Genomic DNA, 17,720 nt, shown 5'->3' with positions numbered 1-17,720 from the left:
ATAATAAAAAAAACCCAACTCGTCAATACAAACTGAGACATGGATGCACAGAAAAACCAGAAAAAGAGACCAGCACTGGGAATCAACCCAGGTCCCCAGCAATCCGTGCTGCGTGCTATAACCTACACCATGCTGGACAGGAATCTAGACACGAATATTTCCTATGCAAACCATCACCACCACACTGACGCGTTTTCGAACTCAACCGGAGTATGGACTAACATCCTCAGCATGGCCTCAGAGCAGCACGTCAACTATGCTACCAGATGTTAGGTCCACTATGTCACTCAATAGTTAAAATATTTATTTTTAATTTAATATAACCGGTTACTATTAGCATGAGCGTTTGACCAATGTGCTTCTATCGCTATCAGAGGCGGGCGAAGGCCAGCTCTTATCAGTCACTGTGTCTGTTCGGGTCTGACGCAGGGTTCAGTCAAACTTTTTTTTTATAGCGTAACTGTTAGCAGTTTTCGGTGCGGAGCTTAAGGGTGCTTATACACCAGAGATGTGCGAGGATATGCATTGCATTTACTATACGCCTCGCTCTGCTCAGCTCCGCCAGAGCGGTGCCGTGCGAGGCTAGGTTAATGAAGCGTTTCTATTGGTTCGTGTAAAACACATGCCTCGCAACACATCCTCGCACATCTCTGGTTGAAACGCAGCCTAAATCCCTAGCTGACCTAATAAGAAATGACATAATAGTCCTTTGACCTAATTTCACAAGGCCTAACGGTTTTTCTAGAAAACGGTATCTTGTTGTAAATTATATTATGAAAACTGTAACGGTTGTTGGTTGGTTTAAAAACTGTTAAAGGACTGGTATTATGTGAAAAAAATAAATTATATTAAAAAAAAATGCTTACATAAATATCATTTCGTGAGTGACATTGACAGTTCCTATTTTGCATTTTCATATTTTTTAATCTCCGACGCAAAAAGCGTGTTATTAGTTTGACGCCAATGTCTGTCTGTCTTCAGTATCGTAGCTTTCAAACAGACGGACTGATTTCGATGCAATTTTTTCAGGTGATAACAATTTTCCTTGCGGTGGTTCTTAGCTATGTTTAATTAAAATCGATTCAGACGTTTTAAAGGAACCCTAAAGCAAGATTCTCATTCGACCAAAGGGCACAAACGCTGCCTTATTATTAAACTGTTGTATGTCTGTCAAATTTGCACTGTATCTTTTGAATTCCATGTGCTGTCAAGTAAACAGCAGCAGAGTGGAAAGCGTACAGGGCAAATGCTCGCCGCTGACCACTAGCAGTAGTGGCCAAGCTCTAGCGCTGAGAATGATTGTATTCATCATCATCATCATCATGTCAGCCGAAAGACGTCCACTGCTGGACATAGGCCTCCCCAAGGCTCTCCACTCAGACCGGTCTTGTGCTTACCGCATCCACCGCGATCCCGCGATCTTAACCAGGTCGTCGTTCCATCTTGTTGGAGGCCTACCGACAGCTCGTCTCCCGGTCCGCGGACGCCATTCGAGAACCTTCTGGCCCCATCGGCCATCCGTCCTGCGAGCAATGTGCCCCGCCCACTGCCACTTTAGTTTCGCAATTCTTCGGGCTATGTCGGTAACCTTAGTTCTACTGCGGATATCATCATTTCTAATTCTATCCGCAGAGAAACCCCGAATGATTGTATTGCTGAGGATGAACTCTGGTTGCGTTCGAAACGTGTCAGTTTACTGTGAAGGTGGTGATTTTGTTTAGTGTTTTTTTAATATACTGAGCGGTAAAAAAATGTCGCCCTGAAATGTATGCAGTAATAGGTAACATTGTATGTAGAGTGGGTTACATTTTTGGACACTGAGTATATCATGAGGAGGCAAACGGGCATGCGGTGATAGCTGCGTTTGTGTTATTTGCGTGTTCTTACATTGTAGGGGTGGAGGAGCTGTATATAGACACATTTGTTGCATAGAAGTAGCTATCATAAAGGTCGCAGGTCAGGTTTAAGACGTGAGTTATCCGGGTCATTATATTTAATATGAGTGAATCTCACGGTAGTTTCATGTTCAAAGTCGCAGGTCAGCGTAATTTTTTGGTTCAGGGGCACAGTAAATGTTTAGACCCGCTGCCTAAGGAACCCTAAGAGACCATCGAACTACAAATCCCTATTATGTAAACGAGTGCTATCAAGGCCAGTATGTTACAGATGTGGAAACATTCAATATTGTTACTATTAAAACATAATCACAAAATATTTGGTTCCATTTCCAGACCTGAGCACGAAGCTTGAGGGCCCGGGTTCATTTCCCGTCCGGGGCAGATATTTGTATGAATAATACGAATGTTTGCTCTCGGGTCTTGGATGCTTAATATGTATTTAAGTATGTATTTATCTATATACGTATGTTTATCCGTTGCCCGTATCCATAGTATACAAGCTTTGCTTAGTTTGGGACTTGGTTAATGAGGGCTATCGTTATTGTCTTTCTAGATGGCACCACTGTTGCGTGAGGTTTTTAGGTGTGGCTTTCAAAGTCTGTTATTACGGGCGTGAAAACAAAGTTTACATTAAAATCATATTTAATACACCTTAAAACCGTACCATAAAAATATCGAGCATGCCACAGTGTTGCGTAGTTCCGTTATGTTCGGAAAAAAAGGGAGGACAAAAGTTTCCGAAAGACAAAACTAACGCATAATTGCCATACTTAATTAATTTCAGGCACTGCCCCCACGCCATAAAAAAAATCTGTACTACATCTACCGCCGTGTGAAAGCCTCTTAGAACTAGAGTTATGTGCTGACTCGAATTCTAGCAATTGTTAGTCTAAACAATATCGGATTCTGCTCGTTTAGGTCTCAAGATATTAAGTTACGTGCTATGCTGCGCTGGCGCCAGTTACAAATTAGGAGTCTAAAAAAAATCGCAAGCTTTTTTATGTTTAGAAATGTGAATTGTTAGGAAATTGGAATTGTCGCGTGCTCTTGAGAAGAAGGGCTACGAAATAGCCCGAAACATGTCGAGCTAATCTCGGTTTAATACGTGAGTTATCCGTTACAATATCATTTAATATAATTATATTAATTTTATTTGAGGTGAAGTGGTAAAATCTCAAGAATGACAATTACTGCCACTGTCAAAGTATCAAGCGTCAAATGTGCAAATTAACCAATTCCTAAAACAAACCTAGATCCTAGGCATAAACCAATTTCTTCCGATTTCTTACTTAAAACAATTTATCAAACGGAATCAATAAAATGTGGCTTGACCAAGCAAGTCAATATTATTTATTGCTCTTAGCTATTGACAAACAAAACTATCAATAAAACATGTACAATCCTCAATGGTTCGATTCAGGCACTCCACCACATCAAGTTTCAGGAGGATGCACGGATACTTAGTAGGTACTTTATTTGGCAAAATGCTTATTTGCAACTCTGAGTGCGAGCTTAAAGTCCACAAAGTATGAGTACAACAGTCTTAGTCGAATACCTTCTCGACCCAAATCCTGTAAGAATAGGACGTCTGACGGAAGTGATAGAATTGGGAGTATATCCTTAAGAAGCATCTCGAAACTCGAGATAGAGTATAGAGATAAACGACTTTTAAAATTGGGGGTTCTTATAGGCGTGTTGACTATTGATCGTGTTTTTAGGGTTCAATACACTAAGGGTAACCCTAAAGCTTTCGCTTCCCTGTCCATCTGTCTGTAAAAGTGCCTAGGGTGCCTAGAATCTAGTATCTACATTATATTATAACATTTTTCATATTTATATATTAACATATTTCAACATTTCAATCTCTCTAATATTATAAATGCGAAAGTTTGTAAGTCTGTTTGTTTGTTACCTCATCACGTCTAAACAACTAAACCGATTTAGATGAAATTCGGTATACAGATTGTTTGAGTCCCGGGGAAGGTCATAGAATAGTTTTTATCTCGAAAAATTGCGTAATTCCCGCGGGATAGCGATAAACGAATTCTACGCTTACGAAGTCGCGAGAAACAGCTAGTACATAGTTTAATAAACTTAGCACAAAAATTGTGAAAGTATATACATTTATTTTCATATATGATCCTTTTACAACTTTTAAACGAACCAACAAACCTTACCAGCTTTCATAATACTATGTACAAGATACGTTTTCTGCAAAAACCCTTAGGCCGCATGAAATTAGGTCAAAGGACCATTATGCCATTCCTTATTAGGTCAAGTGAAGGGATGTAAAGCGCCACCGTAACTCTCAATACGCTACCTCAGTTACTTTGAATGGTTGTATGGGTATTCATAGCAACATACAAAAGCTGAGAGGACTCTTAAACTGCTTGGAACCGAAATCAATCGATCAGGTTTTCAGAGACGAAAATGAATAAGGTCATTGAACGCTGTGGTAACGCTGTGGCACATTAACAAAATAACCTAACCAACATCATCCAGCCTATATACGTCCCACTGCTGGGCACAGGCCTCCTCTCAGAACAAGAGGGCTTGGGCCATAGTTCCCACGCGGGCCCAGTGCGGATTGGGAACTTCACACACACCATTGAATTGCTTCGCAGATTTGTGCAGGTTTCCTCACGATGTTTCCTTCACCGCAAAGCTCGTGGTAAATTTCAAATGTAACTCCGCACATGAATTTCGAAAAACTCAGAGGTGCGAGCCGGGGTTTGAACCCACGACCCTCTGCTTGAGAGGCGATAGGTCAAACCACTAGGCCACCACGGCTAACCTAACCTAACCAACAAAATGTTGGTAAACCCCCGAATTTGTCACTTCAGAGAACAATATCTCAAAAACGGCTGAACCGATTTTGTTAAAACATGTTTAAGCACCATCGCTAGAAAACCTACCTTCAAATAAAAAAACCGCATTCAAATCAATTCACCCGTTTAAGAGCTACGATGATATTTTATTTGTAATTATTTTATGTTGAAAAAATGACTTTCTGCCAAGTTTCTTGCGGCGCATTCTTCTTGGCAATGATGGTCTTTCCGAAAGTACTGGTAGTTTAAAAAATGACGTGTGAAAGTGCCCATTGCGGCCTATTTACTGAAAAAAAAAAAAAGTTGCCTTGCGTTGGGGGTTAAAAACAATTAGAAAAAAATACACAATTATAACACGTAAGGGTGCTTTAAAAAGAAAAAGAGATCTGGCAATTATTTTCTAAGAGATAGCACATTCCTAGCGGGTTCTATTGGATTTTGGGGTAGTATCCATTTCCATCAAGGTTCCAATTAGCACTGAGATTAGCATCCTCCTATTTCTTTCTTTGAAGACCGGGAAAGACATTTTGATTCCGACATTGCCTACATTTCAAAGAAACAAAAGGTTTTTGTGACAACGTGGGACAAGAAAATGAATAACAAGAAATGAAAGGCAGCAGGTGGTAGGACCTTGTGCAAGGTCCGCCCGGATTGCTACCACCATCTTGCTCGCTAATCCTGCCGTGAAGCAGCAGTGCTTGCACTGTTGTGTTTCGGCGTGGAGAGTAAGACAGCCGGTGAAATTACTGGCACTTGAGGTATCCCATCTTAGGCCTCTAGGTTGGCAACGCATCTGCAATCCCCCTGGTATAGCAGATGTTTATGGGTGGTGTTGATCTTTTACCATCAGGAGACCCACTTGCTCGTTTGCCATCCAGTGGAATAAAAAAAAAAAAAAAATGAAAAAAAAAAATGCGAATGCCACGGGTCCCAAATCAGCAAACTGCCGGGCTCGCAAACGGCACTGGTCTTCCTTTGGGATGATCAGGTCAAATACCTATACATTGAAATGAAAACAATAAAAAACAGTGAAATCGACACAATTTTTACATTCTAAAAAACACAATACTTACGACGTCAGTGGTCCTACCTATATCATCTTAAGTGCGAAAGTTTGTGAGTATCTATGTATGTTTTTGACGACCAGATGGCCTAGTTGTTAGAGAACCTGACTACGAAGCTTGAGGTCCCGGGTTCGATTACCGTGTCGGGGCAGATATTTGTATGAAAAATACGAATGTTTGTTCTCGGGTCTTGGGTGTTTAATATGTATTTAAGTATGTATCTATATTTATATAATTATAATTATCCGTTGCTTAGTACCCATAACACAAGCTTTTCTAAGCTTACTTTGGGACTAGGTCAATTAGTGTGAATTGTCCCGTGATATTTATTTATGTTTGTTACTTCTTCACGCTTTAACGGCTGCACGGATTTTAATGAAATTTGGCAAGTATTTAGCTGGACATCTAGAATAACACATAAACTACTTTTTGTCCCGATATTCCCACGGGATCAGGTAAATCTAGTATATTTATAACTAGCTGTTACTCGTCCACGTAGAACTCGGTTGTCGCTCTCCCGCGGGAACTATGCTATTTTCCGGGATAAAAACTATCCTACGTCCTTCTCCGGGACTCAAACTATATGTATACCGAATTTCGTCTAAATCGGTTCAGCGTTTTAGACGTGATAAACAAACAAACAGACTTACAAACTTTCGCATTTATTATGTTAGTGGGACTTGTCATTAATGATGACAAATTAAGCAACCAGGCGGAAATCGAATTGTTATTGAGTCACGCCACTGCCGTATAAAAAGCGTAAAAACGCTAAATTCAGTGTCTCATTCCCATCATCGATCGATCGGTTGCGTCAAGTTACAAGAGCACAGCGATTTAGATGTACAGTCACTAGCACAAATATTGGACACTATAAAACGTGCACCAAGATCCGATATAGCTCTATTTCTAATACCGTTAGAACGTATAAAGGTTACGTCTTACGTGTCAGATATATTTATACGCTCCGCTGTGGCAGATTGTAATGCTGGTGACTGTACAGCAAACATTTGATCAAAATATGTTAACACGCCTCTATTCTTAACGGCGTAGAAGCGTGTTCAGCTATTTTTGAACCAATTTTTGCTCAGAAGTTTACGAATTCGACTGTACTGTAGGGACTAGGCTGTATACCTGGCATGCTAGATTGACTTTATTATGTATAATGATAGTATTTTTATATTGTATGATTCTAGAATTTGATTTTAAAAGACTATTGACAGCGGTCATACCCATACCGGAGCACAGATTTCTCCCGACAGCCTGAGCAGCTGGGCTTATCTCTGAAAAATTATATTTAAAACCACAATAAAACGAGATACTAAGGAATTGAAATTTTTCTTTGAACTAAGTTTAAAGTCACGCGCGTAGACCCCTTTACTTAAGCTCTTACCAAGTTACAGTCCCCACAGTACCTAACATATCCAAATTCTACGCCACTATAAAAGTTAAAATCAATTACTTTGCTCACTCACGACGTTATATAGCCTACGTCTATGCAAGAAACGTGTCTTCATGCAGCTCTTCCATCTCCAAACTGTAAGAATACACACAAACAAACCCATCATCAACACGACACACTGACGCGTTTCGTACTCAACCAGAGTTCATCATCAGAGCAACATAAACGTTCACCATGTTACCAGATGTTAGACTCCAGGAGTCTAATATTTGCTGCATAGGGCATAGCCGTAGTTATCGTAAAATCGCGGGTGAGGAAACTAATTGTTCGTAGTTTATTAACCTCCGCAAAATAACGCATGAGTAAAAAAAAATTTTTTTTTCAGCCCGTCAATCAATTTTTTTGTCCAAGAAGCAAAACATGACACTTGGACATAAGCCTACCCCATAGACCTCCAGTTGCTTTAGTTGGAAGTGGCCTGCATTCACCACGACTATAACCATCCGCCCATCTCGTTGGTGGACGTCCTACGCCGCGCTTGCCGATCCACGGTCTCCATTCGAGAACTTTTCGACACCGACGATCTGTTCTCCGTTCTTATGTACAATTCACAATGGTTAGATTCAGGCACTGGTTCTGTTGCCGTTGTCCACGTTGCAGAATTTAATTTAAAAATATTTATTGGTTTGACATTTGGAGACCTTATACATCTCCATTTCTTTATTTTAATAATTATTTTAAGTTTTTGACATTGGAGGCTTTTTACACCTCTGAAGATTGTATAATTTGGTTAATTAAATTAGTTTACTTTGACATTCAGAGACTATATACATCTCTGAATTATTTAGATTAGGAATTTTATTTATTGTTAACTCAGGGACTTTCTACATCCCTTGCTATATAGTAATTTTATTATTAACTCGGGGACTTTATACATCCCCTTGCTATATTTAAGGCTGTATATTGTTAAGCTTATGGATTTTAAACGTGTATATTTTTAGTTTATTTCTAGTCACAGGCCCGCGACGTCGAAGCTCCCAAGACGATCCCATAGAGCTTATGGGACGGAAGCAATACCATGCACTCGGTACCGCTCTGCTTTCAGAGCATGACATGAGTTCGTGTGAGCTAACTTTGGGGGCGGCAGACGTGAGCTTGCCTTCGGAATCCAAAAGTTTAATGGTTACTTGACCTGAAATGTAAATTTCAGAATTAAATTATTATTATTATATTTTTTTTTTTTTTTTTTTTTAATTTATGACGGTGGAAGCATTCTACACTTCCACTGAACGTAGATTATAGTTAGAGTTTAGTTTTGTAACTAAGGGACCCCATACATCCCTGTATTATTATTATTATTATTTTGTATTTTCTTTTATTTCATTGTATACTGTAGTTTTTAAGTATTTTATTTGTAATTATTTTATGTTGAAAAAATGACTTTCTGCCAAGTTTCTTGCGGCGCATTCTTCTTGGCAATGATGGTCTTTCCGAAAGCGCTGGTAGTTTTAAAAAATGACGTGTAAAAGTGCCCATTGCGGCCTATTTACTGAATAAATGATTTTGATTTTGATTTTTTTGATTTTGCACTCCACAACACCATGCTCAGAAGGATGTAAAATTGTAGGTTAAGATACAGGAGATTTCAGTGTAGTTTTCTCATGGTCTACACCACACACCAAGGTCAAATGGGTGCGGTTCGTACGTAGTATGGACAGTTTAGTATTACTTCTAAAGTATTGGGCAACTTGATTATTTGTTGAATCAGGCGTTACTTTGCGGAGGTCCATGTCAAAGAACTATAAACAATCTTTGCTCACCCGCGATCATACCATAGCGCGTCGCAATCAGTCCATTAGTTTGAGAGCTACATGAAAAGCCACTGATAGAAATTGGCGTCAAACTTATAACACCCCTTTTTTGCGTAGGGGGTTAAAATAGGTACACTCGGCCACCCCTTAGATGGATTGCCGATAGTGTAAAACTAATCTAGTTTCGATACGTTTTTTATTAATATTGATTGGAATTCCCACCCTCTATAAAAGTTGAGTATCCGCCAAGTGTTAGGGTGCGGTTCCTTTAAGGCGTAAACGCGCATTTTAACATTAAGCATCGTTTTTAGGGTTCCCTACCCAAAGGGTGCCAATGGAACCCTTTTACCGAGACTCCGCTGTCTGTTTGTCCGTCCGTCTGTCACAGGCCTCTATCTCTTGAGCCGTAATAGCTGGACACTTGAAATTTTCACAGATTATGTATTACTTAAAATAAAATAAAGTTAAAAATTAAGGAGGTCTTCATACAAGAAACTAGGATTGTTGAGTATATTTTTTGAGGAACGGGATGCGGATGAGGAAGCGGATGAGGAAGAGGATGGTATGAAATATATAAATACTAGTGGACCCGACAGACGTTGTCCTGTAAGTACACACACAAAAATTAATTACAAGAACATTTTCCAGTGGAACAAATTGTGAATCTAAACCATTCTCGAATTCCCTGGAACACACACAAAAAATTTCATCAAAATCGATCCTAAATTCCTGAGCGGAAGAGGAATCCTCAGCAACCCTGCAAGAAACGCGTTTTCCGCGGCGTTTTTTGGTTGCTAGGCGTTGCTAGGCGGCCAAGGAGACAACCGGCAGTTGCCAGGGGCAACGTGAGTGACCCTATTTTGTTTGAATGTTTACCTACTTACCCATAAGTTTGCGATTTTAGCAAATAAATAGTCATAAAAAAGCTTGTATTAGAATTTTTAACAAAACTTATAACTGTACTGTTTTTAAAACATTGTACGGAGGCACGGAACCGCCTTCATGTACGAGTACGACTCGCACTTGACCGATTTTTATATACGACTAGGTGTTGCTCGCTACCGCGTCTGCGAAGCGTTCATTTATCGCTTTTCCATGGGAACGTAATTATAATAATAAATAAACAGACATCATCATCATCCTAGCTCATTATACATCCCACTGTTGGGCCCAGCCCGGGTCTCTTCCCAGAATGAGAGAGCTTGGGCCATAATTCCCGAAAACACAGAGATGCGAACCCGGGTTTGAACCATGAACCCACGATCCTCTGGTTGAGAGTCACACAGACGACTAGCCCACCACGGCTTCTAAAAACATAAATATAAGCTTGTAAAAGACACGACCCAATCAACCACATTTTATCAAAATCCATTCAGCCGTCAAACCGAATACCCTTGTAAAAACACTATAGGCGTGTTCATGTTCAATCAAGCCACTGGTTTTACATCTTAATTCTATTGAAAGCACGCCCTATACAAACAAACGCTTCAACCGACAAGGTTCTAACTTTATACAAAGAAACACGCGTCTCGTACTTTTTCACAATGATCCCCAGCATCCTGTGACAGTGACAACGATTTCTGGTGATAGTGAGACTGTCCCGATTCAACGAATGATATGCGGACCATTCATTCAGTGAATGGAATATGGCGACGGAAAATAGAATGGACGATTTGATAGTGGCGTCAGGGTATATAATATATACGGGCACGTTGTGTATCAGATTATATACATCATATACATAAAATCGAAATTAATAAGGTTGTAATGTAACACTGGTAACGCCGAAATTCTAAATACATAATGTATCAGACAGAATATTATCTACATAAATTTCTTTGACATAAGTTCTAAACTCGTGATCAAAATACATAACTAACTGTTAAAATTTAATAATAGTTCTATTCTAACGCATACGACGCTTGGACGCTACGCTACTATATGTTATGGTAAAAATGTATAACAGGTCAATATCTTTAAAGTTACAGTGATGATTTTTCTTAGTTAGTACAAAAAAAACAACTTTTTTTAGTCACTTCTGCTCCAGGCCCGCTTGCTCGCTCGCTTCGCTCGCTCATTGTATACTACGGCCATTACAAACGTGCGAACTGAGTCGTAAATAATTTTAAAGGTACCTCTCCGTGTTGTGTGTAACACTAAGGCAGTCCCATAAGGCCTGTGAGTGCGAGCAGGAGGTACCTTTAAAATGATATTAATTTTAGTATTGTATATGACTATTCTGTGATATTATATTATGTACTTACGGTTAAAGTCGTAAATAACGGCAAGCGAACGAGCGTAGCGAGCGACCAAAATGGGTCAGGGCAGGGCCAGGAGTGACTGAGACTGAAGTAACTTGAGAAGGCAAGAAGAGCGGGTGGGAGTGAAGCAAAGCGAACAATTACAATTTTAATTGCAAGTTGGTATACCTTTCGACCATTAAGTATAATAAAGGTATTTTGTGTATTTGGACATTATTCCTGGTAATGATAACCGATATTAGTTGTTTATAATATTTAACGTATGAGTTGTGAATATAATGCATTTTATCAATAAGTATTTCAACCATTGTGAATAACGTAATACTTTATGCATTTTACAGTTATGCCTTCTAATAATATTTTTTTCTAATTTTCCATTCGTGGAACTTATTAAGAGTTTTAATTTTATATACATATTATGATACGAGTAGTTAGTTACTTTACGTATATTTACATAATTATGTTTTAAGTAAAATAAAAATAAGCTTATATTTGGATCTGCGACGTCTCCAAGTCGACAACTGGCAAGAGGCTGCGCACGATCGGGACAGATGGCATGCTCTCGTTTGATAAAATTCAAATACATATGTATTTATCATCGACGTCCGAATCGACCTTATCGTGACCATACGACATTTTGCACATAAATTCCAGAAATAAAATCAGAGCTGCAAGTCTGGATTTTAACACATTATCATATGCTTGAGAGGTCATACGGCAAACCACTAGGCCATAGCTAACACAGTTACTTCCTTTATTTATTAATTTAAAACACTTCCTCAACGTGACCGTATTTAATTAACACAATTCTAAATAAAGGAAGTAAAGGGCAGAAAAGTTCAAATTTACGCGATAAGAACGATTGCGAGAAGTTTATTGTTTTTTTATGTCAACAGTACATATATGTATGTATGTAGTACAACGTCCGGTCAATCCTTATCAGACGTAAGTTGCGTAAAATGTAACCAACTATTAGTTTGCGTTCAATAACAATATTGCTACTTCCTAGAAAAACAAATATTAATTAGGGGTTTTGGTTCGAGTTGTTTGTTTTAATTTGGACTCGCGTACTATTATGTACTATTATTTACTATTATGACTAACAATACACAAAGTTATTATTGCATTTGGGATTTCCGGGGCCAGATTTGCCCGCAGGATAAACAGGCTTGGACCAAGGGGGCGGCTGGCGCGATGCTGAGCTAAGCTAGTGTCATAGTGGGATAGATGGATTGAGTAAAAAAAAGTCATTTAGATCAGTGAGGAATTACTGTTGCTGGGGGGGGGGGGGGGGGTGGGGGGTCATATTCATAGTTAGCCTATTTTTTAACTATTACACTTGTCCTTTCTATTTTAAAATATAAAACAAGCCCAAAGGATAAAGTACGGACTGAATCCGCCCTCGACTTCAAACAGATGCCGTATTCTCTAACGCAGTGACACTAGCAATCGCATTCGCCATCTCTTTCTAATCTCGTCTTATGTGACGAGAAATAATCTAGGCTCTCATCTGTCATACTCATATGAATCTGTCATTAACAAAGCAATTTGTATAGACTTTAACTACCTAATTTTAGTAATAGATGTTAGTGTTATGATGCGAGCTTGAATTATTAAGCACTGTCCCTGTTTTGTTCTTAATTCCTCTACATCTCGGACATGTCCAGCAACAATTTTCCTTATGAAACGGTTTGTGGTTGAAAATTTATATTGAGTGATACTCACAAAACTGGTCTTCAAAATGATACTGACTGATTTTGATCTGAAAACGATATTTAATTTATTACTAGCGATTATATAAATTTTACTATTATTCAAAGAAACCAATAAGATAGCTTTATCTTTTCGTTAACATGAAGTAAACAAACCCTGACATAACGAAAATAAAACACACTTTTTGAATAATAATAATAATAAAATGAATGCATTCACAACCTTTTCACAGTACCTAATTTTGTATTATAAATTAATACGTTATAGGTTTGATTTTTGTCACAATGTCGCGATGAAATTTCAAAACGTCAGAGCATCAGAGCCAAAAAAGTTACCACGCTAGGTGGCGCTGATGTCGTGCACAGAGCCAATAGTAACGTGTCCGTATTGATAAGTTCTGTGCACTACTACATACAACAGGTCATCTTCTTAAGTTTTTTATCTACAGCTGCCGTGACATTATCGTGCAGCAAACTCCTTACGCTACAAAAAATCAAAAATTCCGTACTCCAAAAGCGCACAAAGCATGGTGAGCCTAGCTAAAAATACAGCGCACACGCATCTGCCGCGCACGTGGTCGCACAATACCGTCTAGGGTCCTGGGAATTCAATAGCAATTGAAATGGGGCAGGCAGATGTTGGGGCTCCGGATTTTGACCACCGTTCGCATCGAGCGAACTCATTTTTGGGAATCGTTTTTAATTGGCACTAAAACTTGTGTAAATCTGCGCAATTTTAAAGAAACATGGGCAAGTTCGCATGCAAAGTGGAACGAAAACCAACAGAGCTGAGAGGTATTACATTGCTTACTTATACTTCTGCTCTTTTCCACTCGCGCTTATCCCACCCTCGCCCAGCTCGGTATCTCCAAGTTGCCCGAAATAAATCTCTGTATCTGCCTCGGCCGTCCATTTCGATATCCATCGAGACCCATTCCGGACAATTTTGACCTAACGCTCCTGATTCATTTAGCAGACCAGACATGTCTAGACCAGTCTCACTTAGACCTGACACTAACAGTCTGCGTCGGTTAGAAATTTACGGTAGTACTACTGTAAACTTACACATTGGAGCTCAGCATATTTGATCTGGTATTTTCTTCGGACGACAAGTCCCTCTGTGCTACATTATATTGGTTGGTAAATCTCGAGTTTCTGTATACTTATTTCAATTAATTCCTACTCGTAGTCACTGAAGTAATGTACATAGTTAAATATTATTACATAATTGATTCTGTTAAAATTTTAATTGCAAACGTACCTATTTTCGGGACGAGGTTCGATTTTGCCTGTCATCTTCGCCCTAGGTGCGTGCGATTGAACGTGGATTGAACATAGAAATCGATGACCCGGAATACACGACTTAATCGCACTCTCATGTAATTTGCCATAAGGACATGAATTTATCAGGTAGTTCATTGTCGTACTAGTATTATATATTCTGTGTTACAATCAAGTTCTTAAGCTTCTGAGCAAAAATTTGATCGAAAACATGTGAATACGACTCTATTGTTAAGGTGTAGAAGCGTGTTCAGATATTTTTGATCGCATTTTTGCTCAGAAGTTTAATAGCTCGACTGTACTAGTGGCATACAAAACTGGATACGATAGTTACCATCTGTACATTCTGGGTCGACACATTCCCAGTACGATATCACCCGCCCCGCAGTCTTCGCTCTCATCTTCAGGATTAGCAAGGTTATCATCTTCGTCATAGTGTGAGACCTTAGTAGGTACAAACATCATTCGCCACATTTAATTATAATTTTAATCAACAAAAAAAACATTAATCTCGACACGGATGCGTGCATAGTTGAAGCTTCAAAGCTGGCATGTGAGTTATGTGAGGGTGCAGTAGGGGGGGAGTACGGACCATCCACTGGGTGGGCTGTGAGAGACATTATGGTTACGTATATATACCATAAGATACAAGTAGAATATAGGTAAGACAGATTTCACGTAGGTATGCTGTCTATGGACGGAAGTTGTAGTTTTTATCCAAACTAATGCACAGTTCCCGAGCGAACAGCGCGCGATAACCGAATTGCGGGCAAGCCGCGGGGAAAAGTAAATCATTATGATCCCAACCTATATACGTCCCACTGCTGGGCACAGACCTGAATATGTACATAAAGGGCTTGGGCCATAGTTCCCACGCGGGCCCAGTGCGGATTGGGAACTTCGCACGCACCATTGAATCGCTTCGCAGGTTTGTGCAGGTTTCCTCACGATGTTTTTCCTTCACCGCAAAGCTCGTGGTAAATTTCAAATGTAATTCCGCACATGAATTTCGAAACTCAGGAGGTGCGAGCCGGGGTTTGATTGAACCCACGACCCTCTGCTTGAGAGGCGATAGGTCAAACCACTAGGCCACCACGGCAAAGCTATGAAATGTAATATTTTAATTAAGAAAGAGTTAAAAGTATGAAGAATATACCCTTGTCCTGATTAATATTCTCATTGTAAGTAACGGCCACAATGCTAAACCACAGACGTTTGCATGGTAGCCTTTGACCTTTAATTTACATTCTTAACGCCTTAACTTTATTCGACTTTACGTAAACTAAAGCTTTAAGTACAAAAAAATAATAAAAAGAAACGCGAATAACGATAATCTTTCTCAGTCTGGAAATTGTCTCGAAAAATCTTTCAAAAATCATTGAAACCCCAGTAGAAAAGTAACGTAGATATTTTTTTAACTCAAATTTTAAACTCGGATGTAAAAACGAATGCCAGAGAAATAATATGTTTGTTTCAAATCTAAATGATTACTTGTTATAAATTTATAAATAATATCTACTTACATCGCCATTATAATATTTGAGGAAAACGATAAATAATTATTATGTACATAATAACTCACCAATATTTTCCTCGAATCGTTTACAACGTTACAGGAACGCACTACGAAAAAACACCCAACTATCCGCCATTTTTGCAAAAGTCTCGGTACAATTTAAAAATAGAACGCCGCGCCAAAAACTCACAAATTAAAACATAACATAATACAGTTCACAGATGAACTTTGGTATCTAGATCAAACATGCGTTCTGTAACCGTTGAAGAGTTTAAAATGATTTATTTTTCTAGCACTTGTCCACCAACGCTGAACGACAAAATCAAACTGACTGAATGCGCAAATGATTGAATGAAGTGAATGACTGGCAGGAATACTGAAGGGAGGAAATTAGATTCACTATCAAGCGACTGAAGCGCTTACAAAGAAACGATTGGCCTTCATCTATTCATTCGTTATAAGATAAATCTCAACATTCATCTCGGCCAAATAGAACAATCAAATAATATTACCATTTTTATAACAAATTTGCACTATTTATCACTAAAAATATGGTCAACATCATTATTAAAAATTGAAATAATAGTTCTAAATTTGTTTACATGATGGAAGCGCTGTTGGATTCAAAATGGCGGAACGGAGCGCGCGATGGGCGCGTTTGAAACTGGCCAATGGCGTGCCAGAATTGTGATAACTAATACCAATGTAAGGGCGGTCAGTGGTTCTGAAAGTTTTATAATTAAGTAATAATAGTGTGACTCAATATATATTTTTTTGATGACAGTTAAGGGAGTGAGTTGTTTTAGAAATAATGTACACTCAAGTGTAATATTTGATTTGATATTGAATTAATTTTAGAGCACGTTTATCTAGGCCCCAATATTTAAGACCTTAATGTTAAGTGCAAGTCGTACAAATTTTTGTAACGTTGGCCGTCTCGATATCTTTGCACTTGACTGTACAAAGAAATATCTAATATTATTAACACATGATCCAAAATAGGCTTATTAATCTGTGTAAATGTTGTTTTTTTAATCGACTTGACTTGGGCTTTTAGCGTGTCCCTAAGCCATTTCTAATTCACAAGTCGTATTCAGTTCATAATTATGTAGAAATGACAACGTAAAAACAGTCAACTGAAAGTGGCGTCAGCGAATAAGTCAACAATATTCATTTGAACCATACGTATTCTTCCCAAACACTAATTTACTTTTGTCAGAGACAAGATATGAAATACTCTACGAGTATTAGGTACACGCTTTGCGTACTTGACAAGTTATTTTGGGAAAACAATGCTTTGTGAAAATGATTAAAGTATCAAAAGAGAACATGACATTGTATAAGTTGTGGAATTTCTTTAAGATGTTTTAACGTCAGATACCTCATAATTATATATTGATAGAGGTTTTATATATATTTTTATAAAGATCGTACCGATGTAATTAAGTGAAATGTATCAATTGAATAATATTATTAATAACAACATTTACTTCGAAAATGTAAGTCATTCTAATTTTAGTTCAAATTTATCCGGTGATTTGTATAATATTATTTGTTTTTAATTGTGATACTAATAGGCCAAGTAAAATAAAAACTAGAATAATCAGAAATGTAATAATGTTGCATATGCTGAATATGCATACTTGTTTATTTATTTGTACTTTTTATACTTAACATAACAACAGCTAGCTATCACTGCATCACAACAATAGCAGGCAGACCTGTCATGTTATTGAAAGATTATTATTTTGCTCGCTCGGCGCCACAATAATATAAAAATATAAATAATATAAACTATAAAAATCATATACCTAAGATATATAAGATATATATATATATATATATATATATATATATATATATATATATATATACAAAGTAACAATCACATCATAATATTTACGACAGTGGTATTTTAATAATTACATTACGAATAAATCCGGTAGTGTA

General features: G+C 38.2%; 1 long non-coding RNA gene across 1 annotated transcript in view; it reads right to left on the bottom strand.

The window, feature by feature from the left end:
• The window catches only part of LOC141443499 (uncharacterized), an 88,983-nt gene extending 72,907 nt beyond the window's left edge, over positions 1-16,076 (bottom strand). Inside the window, exon 1 of the long non-coding RNA XR_012453037.1 lies at positions 15,837-16,076. This is a non-coding gene — a long non-coding RNA (uncharacterized lncRNA). The remainder of the gene's footprint in view (positions 1-15,836) is intronic.
• Positions 16,077-17,720: the final 1,644 nt, after the last annotated feature.

This window comes from Choristoneura fumiferana, chromosome 27, assembly GCF_025370935.1.
Source record: "Choristoneura fumiferana chromosome 27, NRCan_CFum_1, whole genome shotgun sequence".
NCBI classification, from domain to species: Eukaryota; Metazoa; Arthropoda; class Insecta; order Lepidoptera; family Tortricidae; genus Choristoneura; species Choristoneura fumiferana.
This window is presented reverse-complemented; position numbering and strand designations above follow the sequence as displayed.